The 13,452-nt window shown below is 53.8% G+C and overlaps 1 protein-coding gene across 1 annotated transcript in view; it reads right to left on the reverse strand.

Moving 5' to 3' along the window:
- itga8 (integrin, alpha 8) overlaps positions 1 to 13,452 on the reverse strand; it is a 328,234-nt gene that overhangs the window by 121,013 nt on the left and 193,769 nt on the right. The window lies entirely within an intron of this gene.

Raw genomic sequence — 13,452 nt, forward strand, 5'->3', positions numbered from 1 at the left:
AGAACAAAGAATAATACAGCACAGGAACAAGCTCTTCGGCCCTCCAAGTCTGCGCCGACCATGGTACCTGCCTAAACTAAAACCGCCTGCACTTACGGAGTCTGTATAGTTCCATTCCCACCCTATTCATATCTTGGTTGGGTTGGGTTTGGTTTGGGTTTGGTTTAGCACGGTGGGCTAAACAGCTGATTTGTAATGCAGAATAAGGTAGCAGCGCGGGTTCAATTCCCGTACCGGCCTCCCCGAACAGGCGCCGGAATGTGGCGACCAGGGGCTTTTCACAGTAACTTCATTGAAGCCTACCTGTGACAATAAGCGATTATTATAATATTATTATTATATTCGTCTAGAGGCCCCTTAAACGCCGCTATCGTACCTGCTCCCATCACCTCCCCAGGCAGCGCGTTCCATATATTTACCCTCTGTGTAAAAAACCTTGCCTCGCACATATGTTCTAAACTTTTCCCCACGCACTTTAAACCTATGTCCCGAGTACTTGGCTCTCCTGCCCTAGGAAAGAGCATCTGACTATCCACTCTGTCCATGCCACTCATAATCTTGTAGATCTATATCAGGTCGCCTCTCAACCTCCGTCATTCCAGTGAGAACAGACCGAGTTTATCGACCTCTCCTCATAGCTAATGCCCTCCATACCAGGCAACATTCTGGTAAATCTCTTCTGCACCCTCTACAAAGCATCCACATCCTTCTGGTAGTGTGGCGACCAAAATTGTACACAATATTCCAATGAGGCCTAAGTAAAGTCCTGTACAGCTGCAACATGACTTGCCAATTTTTAGATGCAATGTACATCAGGTGGAGGGAGGAACCCCCAGGTGAGACAGCAGGGTCCCAGCCTGATGCTGAGTCTGTGGAATAGGGTTACCCGGAGCTGATGGAGATGTTAGGGAACGCCCGGGACATTCAGACAGAGATGTCAGCGGCACTCCAGCAGATCCATAGCTGCTTGGAGAAGTCCCAGAGGCTACGGGCACAGGAAATGTCACCAGTAATGAGTGGCACCGAAGCCAACACTGCAAGGATGGTGACTGCAGTGGAGAGCCTGGAGCATGACGTCGGCACAATGTGTGAAGGTGTCCAAGGCTTCACGCAGTTGGTGACGATTTCACCTACGGGAGCGGGCCATTTGCTCGCTATCATCTCCATCAGCTCAGGGTAACCCACTTCCAGCGGCTCAGCATCAGGCTGGGACCCAGCTGGGTCCTGGGATCCAGTTGACATCAGACTGTTGTCTCGCCTGGGACTTCCTGCCTCCACCATGTGTATATCAGCAGCAGTGTGGTGCTCACCAGATTGTGCCCCAGAAGCCTGTCTGCTAATATGTCCCACCGAGATGTGTGTATCTACACTGATGGGAGTGTTGGGATGACAGCTGTGCCGCTGTTGCATCATCGGTGGTCTCCTCCGAGGTGGTCTCCTCAGAGTCAGGAGAGAGGGGCCACCCGGGATGGGCCGGCGCCATTGGCTGCTGAACCTGTGGGGGAATAGACATGTGGTCAGTGGGAGGGATGGGTCAGTCAGTAAGGCAATCACAACTCATGTTTGGCAGGCCCTCCTGGTGGATCCCGGTGGCTCCTCACCTCTGCGGCGTCCACCAGCCTCCGCATGGACGTGGCCGCCCCATCCTTGGCCACACTCGTGCTGCCTGGTGCAGGACGTTGACCTTCTTCCTGCACTGCTGGCCAGACCCCTTGGTCACATTACCCGGTTGACTGCTACCCCCACTTTGTCCCAGGCAGCACTGGTAGCCTTTTGGTTCCACCCTCCCGGGAGGAACAGGGCATCCCTCCTGGTCCCCAGTGTCCACGAGCCTTCCCAGGTCAGCGTCCCCGAATCTGGGGCGGGGGGGGGGAGGAGGGGGGGGGGGGGAGGGTGGCGTCACAGACACACTGGTGAGCACGATGCTGTTGAATCAGCTGACGAGGCGTTATTGGCAGCGGGAAGCATGTGAGGCCTCCTTAAGTGGACCAATTAACATTGGTTTGAGTTGCCGGTTTTGTTGGGGTGAGCGACGGGAAACTCGGGGCAATTTCCACTCACTACAACACGTGGTCATTTTTCCGGAAGACCACACCCATGGGGCAAGATTCTCCGACCCCCCGCCGGGTCGGAAGAGAATCGCCGGGGGCTGGCATGAATCCCGCCCCTGCTGGTTGCCGAAGTCTCCGGCACCGGATATTCGGCGGGGGCGGGAATCGCGCCGCGCCGGTTGGCGGGCCAACCCACCCGATTCTCCGGCCCGGATGGGCCGAAGTCCCGCCGCTAAAATGCCTGTCCCGCCGGCGTAGATTAAACCACCTACCTTACCGGCGGGACAAGGCGGCGCGGGCAGGCTCCAGGGTCCTGGGGGGGGCGATCTGGCCCCGGGGGGTGCCCCCACGGTGGCCTGGCCCGCGATCGGGGCCCACCGATCCGCAGGCGGGCCTGTGCCGTGGGGGCACTCTTTTCCTTCTGCCTTCGCCACGGTCTCCACCATGGCGGAGGCAGAAGAGACTCCCTCCACTGTGCATGCGCGGGAATGCCGTCAGCGGCCGCTGACGCTCCCGTGCATGCGCCGCCCGGAGATGTCATTTCCGCGCCAGCTGGCGGGGCACCAAAGGCCTTTTCTGCCAGCTGGCGGGGCGGAAATTCGTCCGGCGCCAACCTAGCCCCTTAAGGTTGGGGCTCGGCCCCCAAAGATGCGGAGCATTCCGCACCTTTGGGGCGGTGCGATGCCCGTCTGATTTGCGCCGTTTTGGGCGCCAGTTGGTGGACATCGCGCCGTTTCCGAAGAATTTCGCCCCTCGTTTTTGACCTCTCCCGCTATTCAGCGACCTCATTTCGCTTGAGAGAGAGCTTAAAAAGGCTGGAGAATCGCTCCCTCAGATTCCAGCATCTGCAGTAATTTGCTTTTACCTTAAATTTACTGTCTTTGGGTTGTGGAAATCAGGGGCAAAATTCTCCTACCCGCCCCACCACATTTCTGCCCCGACCGGCCAGCGGGAGTCTCCGTAACACCGGCCGGTCAATGGGGTTTCCCATTGTGGGGCAGCCCCACGCCGTCGGGAAACCCCCGGGCGCCGGCAGAACGGAGACTCCCGCCGGCGGAGAATGACGCCCCAGAATTTGAGCAATCATTAAAAAACATATGCTGCAGAAATTAAATCTTGCATGATATTTTCATTGCTAACAGAGCACACAAATGTTTAAAGCCTCAGAGAGTTAATTGTCAGTTGATTAAGTGATTTTCATCAAATAAATATTTGTAAAAGAATGTTGAAGAACCAAAATAGCATGAAACATCACTCATATTTATTGAGGTAAAGAAAGAAAAATAACGACCAGACTTCAACTTAACTCCCTATATCCTTAAAAGGAACATTCAACCTTGTTTCATGATAGATGATCAAGTTACTCTATTTTTATTGTTTGGACTATTTCCTTTGGTAAGTTGTTATATTTCATCAACTGCAAATATGAAGATTGGAACAGGTTGCTGTTACATATTTCCACCAGTCTTGACATTTTGAATCAGTTTATCTTTCAACCTTATTTTCCATTCTTGTTTGAGTCATGGCAAGATGCCATATAGAAGAGGTTCAGCTACAAAAGGACAAGTTCTATTTTATCCTTGCACTCACAATAACTGAGGCTTTTGGGTATCAGCAAACACTTTTAAATAAGCAACATGTTTCTGGTACCACACTTAAAAATAAAACCAGTTCATTACAAAAATTCCAAATCAGATATGCCGGTGACAGAATGTTAAATGACCCCTTAGTGTACAAGCAGTGCACAAAATGAGATGTTTTATATATATATATTTTTTTTATACATTCGCAGAAGCAGCAAATTTTATGCTTGTAAGCTTCCTGAAAGTTCACGGGCTGGATTCTCCGCACGCCGCAATCACGTTCAGCGCGGCGGCGGAGAATCCAATTTCACGCCGAAATCGGGCCCGGCGCGGTCCGCCGATTCTCCGGGACCCGAGAATCGGCGTGATCGCAGAGTACGCTGCGCGGCTGGGGGCCCATTGCCAGAGACCAGTCCAGCGATTCTCCACTCCGACCTGCTGAGTTCCCGACTGCGTGGAACCAACCTGCTATTGCCGGTCAGGACGATCGCGTGGTGGTTGCGGACTCAGTCCACGGCCACCCTGGTGGGGGGGCGGGGGAATCGGACACGGGGGGGGGGGGGGCTTTATAGGTGGCCGGGGACAGATCCGCACGGTGAGATCTTCGGGTGCATGGCCGATTGGGGAGGGAGTCTCTTTTCTCGGTGTGGCTCCGCGGTCCAAGTCTGCTATGGCGCCCGGCAGGCCGCTGGAGGCCAGGCCGCCGTGCGCATGCACGGTCTCAAAACCGGAAGTGCGAGGCCCGTATCCGCAGCTAAAGCTGCGAGATTCATTCCGGGTCCCTGCTAGCCCCCTGCAGGTCCACTTTTTCCCAGGAATCTCCAGAGTAAAACGCTAGAGTTTTCACGCCTGAATGGGGACTGAATGGGGACCATTTTGGGAGAATCAGGTGTGTTGGGATAATCTCTAAAGATTGGATAGACAGTTAGAAAGTATTTGCATGGATGTTCTTCCCCTATCTAAGTTGACACTTACTAAGTGTATATAATGCAATACAGGCCAATACAGCCACAGAATATGCAGACTGGATGAAAATGGAGAGAGAGGTAGAGGACACACACAATGTCCAATGGTGGCCTTCCGTCCCGCAAGACAATGGTTTGTTCTGTGGCGATCAACCCTGCATTAAACCTCACTTTGTCAGACTGAGCCCATTTCCGCACATTTGCTGCAGAGGAAGACACTAGGCTGAGAAAGTGCAGGATTCGCTGGCCCCTGTTTTCTCTTGGCACCCTTCATGATCAGATGAGCTTTGCCTTTCTGCTCACCTCTTCCAATGCCCTTCCAAATAGGCAGCCTCCAGAGGTCATGGCTATCCTTATCAATGTCTGCCATTTTCATATATCACTTTGTGGTGGATTATAAGCCATCGGCCAGTTCACCATACAGAAGGTCTTTGTACTGCTGTTCTTGGATGTGTCCCGGACAACTTGTGGCATAGTTTGCCCTGAAAGAAGGTGTTAGTTACACAAAGCCCGTAGTAGCTGTCATGATATTCAAACACACACATCATGATAGACACACCAACAGACAAATCAGAACACACAACACCACAACCAATGACAGAAAGATATAAAAGCACAGACACGACCCCCGGTGGTCAGTATTAGCTGCAGAGGAGGACCAGGACAGATCTGTTACCAAACACACTCAGGGAGACAGCACGTGCAGAGTATCCAGAACGAACTGTATTATAAGAGTTAAAATAAAATAGAGTTGTACCACATACAACTGTGTTGGCTCATCTGTGCACCAGAGCACCCAACACCACATGGTACAGGAGTGGATCGATACCTGCCGGCATACCTCAGTGTACACAGACACCCAGCAGTGCCCAGGCAAAATGATAGAGCTCCCGGTTCCGCAGCCGCTCCAGTGCTACGGCAATCTCCGCGAAAACTGGCGGCGATTCCGGCAATGGTTCGAATTGTTCCTGGTGGCAGCTGAACTCCAAGACCTGGATGATAGCGAAAAAATTGAATTTCTCCTCACCATCGCCGGTGCAAGGGCAAGAGAAATATTCACAAGGTTCAGGTTCTTCAGGAGGCAGCAAAGGTACGATTACCAGGCAGACAAATTCTCCAAGTACTGTGAAGAAAACGCAATCCAATCGGCAAGTAAAGGTAAGAAAAGCTGCAGTACTCACCTCGTGGCTGGGATCCCGGAGCCCGAATTCCCAGAGGCCGAAATCCCGGGCCTGAGAGAGGGCTGGGTCGAGGTCGGCGGCCATCTTGCTAAAGGTATCACGCTAGCACAGTTGCGCGAGCAGTGCGCAGAACCGGAAGTTTCGTTTGCGCATGCGCGAGATGCTGCGCATGCGCAGTCAAGAAAACGGCCATCGGTAAAGGAACAGCGATCTGAGCATGCGCAGTCGCTTACTACGTGCTACATACCGAGCGTCAGGATGTCAGAGGCCCCAGACTGCACCAATTTAAAGGGGAAATGTCCCAAATCCAATTTAAAAGGGAAACGTCCCAAATCAAAAAAAAAAAAATCTGTTAAAGCTGTAAAACAACCTTCCCTCACCTGGAATGACAGCACATTGCCGCAAATTGACCCAGGAGATGAATTTGACCTCCGAAGAACCCTCCGACAAGCAGTTACCTACGCACAAGCCGATGATTCCGACCTCGAATACTTCGATGACGATCTTTACAGTGTTTCCGGACCTCGCGAGCCCAATGATAGCTCCGTGGTCCTATACGACTATGACTCGGACGAACCTTTTGTGTTGCACATTGGCGGCCCCCACATTGAATCCGACACAGATGCGGATTCATTTTTCGGATTTGAGGATCTTCAATCCAGCAGATATGACGTTCCAACTTATCAGTACCAGATGATGCTGCAGCCTGACATTAACAGACAGGGAGCGGTGCAAGCACACGGAGAGCGCCCTGCTGCCACACAGAGCGTGGTCCACGTCCCGCTCAACGTTCCCGACTCTATGAAAGAAGACATGCAAGACTCCAGAGCGCAGTCTTCGCATGAACCAGAAGTGACTCCAGTGTCACAAGCTTCCACAGCAAGCTCGTGGACAGACTCCACAATTGCAGAAATGCAAGACTCCAGAGCGCAGTCCTTGCACGGACAAGAAGTGACTCCAGTGTCACAAGCCTCCACAGAGAGCTCGTGGACAGCCTCCACGATAGAAGCAACGCAAGACTCCAATGTGCAGTCCTTGCAGGAACAAGACCATGAGGGTCTAGCAACCTCTCCTGACCAACCAGCGGCAGATGATGCAAGTCTACCATGCTCCACTACACAGCAGCATGACCATGACGGTCTCTCATGCTACAATGAAGGGCACAGCGCTGAAGACTGTTCAAGCCCAACTGAAGACAAGCCAAAGGAATCGCCTCGTCCAAGCCCGAAGAAAAAAGGTTTATGCGCTGACCTTCAGGATCATTATAGCCGAACAGAGATTAATAATGCTGCACGGCCACAGAAGGATGCTGAGGATTTGCTAACGAAATTAATTGAATGTTTAACTTGCAAGGAGCAGACTGAGAATTGCCAGTGTTTTAGTACGGATCGAAAAAATGGACAAGACATTGATCCTCAGGTAATGGAAATAACACAACCCGAATCATATCTACAGCAGGGACAAATGTCTCCCTTCAACACAACGCCGCAAAATCCCAACTTCGGAGACCAGCAGTTAGTCAGTAATGACTCTTCAAACCTTGAGGGGAACATTAATTGCATTGAACCTATACACACTCCACTGATAAATGAGCAGAACATTGGAGCAAGAATCCTGAGGACACCGACATCGAGTAGCCAGATAACGAATTTAAAACCCACAGCAGTTTCAAGTGAACCAAGTGTGCTTTCCACTAATGGTGAAGATGCAGATAAGGTCGACCCGATTATCCATTGTACCACACTAACCCCAGTGATTAAGCAGTTATGTATGGGGAGTATAATGTGGGCAATTGAGAACAGTAAAAGAGAGACTGTGACCATGCCAGTCCCAGCAAAATCAGACCCAGAGACCATGAAGGCATGTACATTAGACAAAGATACATATGAGGTACCTGAGAAGAAAAGTGAAACGGAATGTTCTTTGGAAAATAGTACAATGTCGATAGAAACATTGGATCCTATATTCGAGACCATACATATGGGAGAATTTGGGGGTAATAAACAAGGTTCTGCAATGTCTGGGGGAAGATTTAAAATTCCAAAGAAGAAAAGCCCAAATGAAGGACAACGGCAAGACAATGACAGTCCACCGACATGGTGTGCACCACCAGATGAAAACTCTGACAATTTACGCAACCCTAGTGAACAGCAAGCTGCTAATGAGGATCTATCCACGGGATGTGAGACGAGTGACGACAGCATCCCACTTCCCATGCAAAAGGTGCAAGGTGACAGACCTCGCCTAGTGCGTACCGAGGCACTCGACGATCACGGTGGGACCACTGATGACTGCGGTGGCGGCGCACCGCTTCCACCCTCGATGGCTCGACCCTCTCCACTGGTTGGTGCATTCCTGCATGTTCCGACTCCAGAAGTGCAGCTTCAGGGAATCTCGGCTGCCTCCAGTGAACCTGTTGGGACTCCGGACAGGGGGCATCGACGGAAGGCAGACCGGACTCCAGATGGGGAGCAGTCAAGCGCCGACTCTGATTCGCGCACGCCAGACCTTGCTCCGGACGGGCGGTGTCGCGGCCTCGGTGATGGCACGCTCAGGGTGACGGCGGATGCCACGCCGACAGGGAATGGATCGCGTGGCAGTCCCACTGGGTCGGCAGTGGCAACCAGCACCGGCGGTCCAAGATGGACACACCAATTTGCGCCATCGCCAGACGTTGATGCGAGCAACAATTCTCTCTCCAAGGCGACATGCTTCGACGTTTCTCTGCGGAGTCGCCCTTCCGGCACAGCAGGTGGCCGGAACCAGCGTGCACGGTCTCGGCCAACTTCCACATCTGGCACAGTCATCGCCTTGCATGATATTAGTGATGGTGCTACTTCGATGGCAACGACCCATCGGCTACAAGATGCCGTCCACCACAAACATAAAAAGAAAAAAGACTCCACTTTGTTCCTGGCATGCAGGGCGGATGGATTGGTGCGTAGGCGCAATCAGCGAGCTTTGCGCCGCCTTCCACGCTCGCAACCGAACCGTACGCACACGCCGGATCCTCCACTGGTTCCCAAGGATGACTTCGTGGAGATGCCACGGATCATGCCCCTTCCATCGCCACCAGAACCAAACCACAGCCAAGGCACCACTAACAAAGATGTTGAATGTTATATTTGCACGAATGAAAAAACCAAGCACTGCACGAAGTACAACAAATGGTAAAGTAGAGACTTCGGCAACAGCATCACCTCCAACAGTCCAAGGTGAACCAGTGTGACCTCAAATCTCCACAGCTGAACCGGCTTGAGGACCAGCCCATTCTTGAGGCGGTCACCCATTAGACTGGACTTATAACGCTGTTCATACGTTCAAAAAGTCAAACACTTCTGTATTATAACCTGTTGTTGTTTATTGTTCCAGATATCGTCTGACCGGACCAATGTTTTTTTTCTCTCGCATCCAAGTTTTGTTATGGTACAACCTTGTTAGTGTGACGCACCCGACATCGCCCCATGTAAATAGTTACGTCATAAACACACGCTGTACACAACACACACACACACACTCTTAGATGCACTCACGACACAATTATATTTATAACCACGTAGGCACATATCTTTGTAAAAAGGGGGGATGTCATGATATTCAAACACACACATCATGATAGACACACCAACAGACAAATCAGAACACACAACACCACAACCAATGACAGAAAGATATAAAAGCACAGACACGACCCTCGGTGGTCAGTATTAGCTGCAGAGGAGGACCAGGACAGATCTGTTACCAAACACACTCAGGGAGACAGCACGTGCAGAGTATCCAGAACGAACTGTATTATAAGAGTTAAAATAAAATAGAGTTGTACCACATACAACTGTGTTGGCTCATCTGTGCACCAGAGCACCCAACACCACAGTAGCTGCAAAGCTCAAGGCCTCTGTCCATTCTCATTTATTTTTCCCAGGCAGGGAGGGTCATGCCTCATGGTCAGTACCCACTCTTGCGTTGGAAGCCCCCAGTAGGTAAAGATGTTGTGACTTAGGGATCTGCTGTTGGTAGTATCAAACTCCTCAGAGAATTGGTCTTTTGCCTCTGCAGTGGAGCACAGTATGGAGCAGAGATACTCATGGAGTTAACTGGCCCTGAATAAGTTGAGAGGCGGATGGAGAGAACACTTTCAGAACCACTTGTGTGAAATGTTATCTTTGAGAGTAGCAAGTTCCTTACAGTGTTGGCTCAACAGTGAGACACAATGTTCCCTCCCACCAGAAACAGCCCATTACACCCGTTCTGTATGCCAATCAAGTTGGGCTTATCACTTTTAACTGGTCTCTCCTGTGTTGTGTTAACGTTCTGCAACAAAACTGGAGTGTCCTTTCCAGGAAGCAAGTTTGGGAAAAATTAATGGACACTCTGGACTGCCCAGATTTCTGGCTCTCAACCTGCCCGGTTGGGTCTTAAGGAACACAAAGCACTACATTTGACACCAACTTGGTTTGAGCAGTTGGAAAAATCACATATTTAGACATTAATCCGCCTTTGGGCTCCACTCCAGATTTGATGTCACGGTTTACTTCCTTAACCTTTAAGTCTCTTGATGTATCCATTAGGCACTGGAGCTATTCGGCTATAGCTGGGAGTTTGGATGATGAGTGCCAGGGCAATAACAGGTGCATCTTCTGTCACAGGAAGTTTATTGTGTCTTGCACCCATGGAGACATCAGGGGCGATATTCTCTGACCCCCCGCAGAGTTGGAGAACTGCCGGGGGCTGGCGTGAATCCCGCCCCCGCCGGTTGCCGAATTCTCCGGCACCGGAGATTCGGCGGGGGCGGGAATCGCGCCGGTTGGCGGGCCCCCTCCAGCGATTCTCCTGCCCGGATGGGCCGAAGTCCCGCTGCTGGAATGCCTTTCCCGCCGGGGTTGATTAAACCACTTCTCTTACCGGCGGGACAAAGCGGCGCGGGCGGGCTCCAGGGTCCTTGGGGGGCACGGGGCGATCTAGCCCCAGGGGGTGCCCCCACGGTGGCCTGGCCCGCGATCGGGGTCCACCGATCCGCGGGCAGGCCTGTGCCGTGGGGGCACTCTTTTCCTTCCGCCTTCGCCACGGTCTCCACCATGGCGGAGGCGGAAGAGACTCCCTCCACTGCGCATGCGCGGGGATGCCGTGAGCGGCCGCTGACGCTCCGACGCATGCGCCGACCGGCAATGTCATTTCCGCACCAGCTGGCGGGGCACCAAAGGCCTTTCCCGCCAGCTGGCGGGGCGCAAATCAGTCCGACTCGGGCCTAGCCCCTCAAGGTTAGGGCTCGGCTGGTCAAGATGCGGAGGATTCCGCACCTTTGGGGCAGCGCGATGCCCGACTGATTTGCGCCGTTTTTGGCGCCGGTCGGCGGACATCGCGCCGATTACGGAGAATTTCGCCCCAGTTATGTCTCTAACAGGTCGCTCAAGTAAGTTGGTGCCAATGAGTTTGAAAACATTTTTTGATGGCAACACTGGAGCATCTCTCTGCTCCTCAGGTAATCCACATGTTTAGGAATGATCCATCCCGCCATGTTCACTTGGTATGTCAGGGGTTCGGATTAGAGACAATGGGCGTCATTCTCCGACCCCTCGCCGGTTCGGAGAATGGCCGTAGGCCGCCGTGAATCCCGCCCCCGCCCCCGCCGAAGTCTCCGGTACCGGAGATTGGGCGGGGGCGGGAATCGGGCCGCGCCGGTTGGCGGGACCCCCCGCTGGATTCTCCGGCCTGGCTGGGCCGAAGTCCCGCCCAGAAATTGCCTGTCCCGCCGGCGTAAATCAAACCTGGTATTTACCGGCGGGACCAGGCGGCGTGGGCGGGCTCCGGGGTCCTGGGGGGGGGGGGGCGCGGGGTGATCTGACCCCGGGGGGTGCCACGGTGGCCTGGCACGCGATCGGGTCCCACCGATCCGCGGGCGGGCCTGTGCCGTGGGGGCACTCTTTCCCTTCCGCCTCCGCTACGGCCTCCACCATGGCGGAGGCGGAAGAGACTCTCCCCACTGCGCATGCGCGGGAAACTGACAGCGGCCACTGACGCTCCCACGCATGCGCCGCATTTCCGCGCCAGCTGGCGGGGCAACAAAAGCCATTTCCGCCAGCTGGCGGGGCGGAAATCCCTCCGGCGTCGGCCTAGCCCCTCAATGTTGAGATAGGCCGCCAAAGATGCGGAGCATTCCGCACCTTTGGGCCGGCGAGATGCCCGTCTGATTGGCGCCGTGTTTGGCGCCAGTCGGCGGACATCGCACCGTTGGGGGAGAATTTCGCCCAAAGGCACGATTCTCCCAAAAAGTTTCTAAGTTAATTTGTGGCAGGATGTTCAGGGAGTTTCTCGCTGGCTCTGCTATTCAATGACATTTAGGGCTGAATTCTTCCACCCCGCCCGCTGCAAGATCGCCACAGGCGAGACACGGACAATGGAAAAGTCCATTGACCTCGGGTGGGATTTTCAGGTCACCCAGTGGGCGCAGCCGGAGAATCCGCCCTTAGTCAGTTTTTTGGGCCCAAGGGAGTTTCTAACCAGTTTAGCTCACACTCAGCGGCCTCCCCAGCAAGTGGTGATGTGGCGCCGATTAGTACGTGAACCTGGCAGAAGGGCTTCTATGGGGTGCCGAGGAGGTGAGTAGCCATCGTTGCTCACAGGCAAAGAGCCCGTGCGCGCTGGGCTTGCCACACAAGTGCTTGGCGAGGGATGGGAGACCCTCGGCTGGGGGTGGGGGACCCTCCAAAGGGGTGGGCTGCCATGGGAGTGTGGGGAGGATGCGCTGGGGGGGGCAACCGGGGAATACCACGCATGGCACCACAATGACAACTACCCGATCGTGTATACCCATTCCTGGGGCATTCGTCTGCCCCACCAACCACCTATAACGCCTACCGACTGCCGAGGCCTCTGGTCGTGTGGCTGAAGGCTATTGCTAATAGGGAATTGGCAATCATGGTTAAGTGAGCACTTCACACAACCCAAGTGGATTCCCGTGGGTAGGTGGGCCATGTAGCATCTGGGAGTAATTTCCTAGCTTCCTAATCAGACCGCGATGCCTGCATACTGCGGCAGGGAACACCACACATACAGCAGCCAATATCTGAACACCCAGGGGATGGGACACTGCTCCGGGGACATGTCCAGGAGGGTGGGTGAGTGCTACAGAGAGGGGGGATGGTTGGAGAGCTGGACCCATGGTTCGGAGTACCGCCGCATTGCGGAAGGAAGTGACAGAGGCATCATACTTGATGTGCACAAGGGTGTTTACTGTGTGTAACAATTCCCCACTCTCCCGATGGTGCCGCCCTTCCCACCCTCCTCTTCATCCCCTACCTTGCTCCCCACCCCCTCCCCCGATGCCCTCAGCGATCGTCGATGTGCTTTGCATTCCTAGCTCCACCGCTACGTCTAGGTGTGTCCCCAGGATGCACATCTGAGGTGGAGGCATACAGCTGTGGCCTTCGATGCCCCTGGCGGGCATCCTCTGGGGGCTCTTGGGCTGGAGGGTTCTGGCTTACTTGTCAGTGGCACATGCACAACCGTGCCACCCTGTCCCGTGCGCTGGCTGTGCGACGCGGCCTCATCAGAGGGGTGGAACTCGGGGGAGCTGGTGGCCACAGTTGTCACTCCATGGGATAGGTTCGGATTGGCACCACCTCATCACGCTCGGTGCCCATTGAGCCCTGGGGTTGACCATGGGGCAGAAGGG

This window comes from Scyliorhinus torazame, chromosome 6, assembly GCF_047496885.1.
Source record: "Scyliorhinus torazame isolate Kashiwa2021f chromosome 6, sScyTor2.1, whole genome shotgun sequence".
Taxonomy (NCBI): domain Eukaryota; kingdom Metazoa; phylum Chordata; class Chondrichthyes; order Carcharhiniformes; family Scyliorhinidae; genus Scyliorhinus; species Scyliorhinus torazame.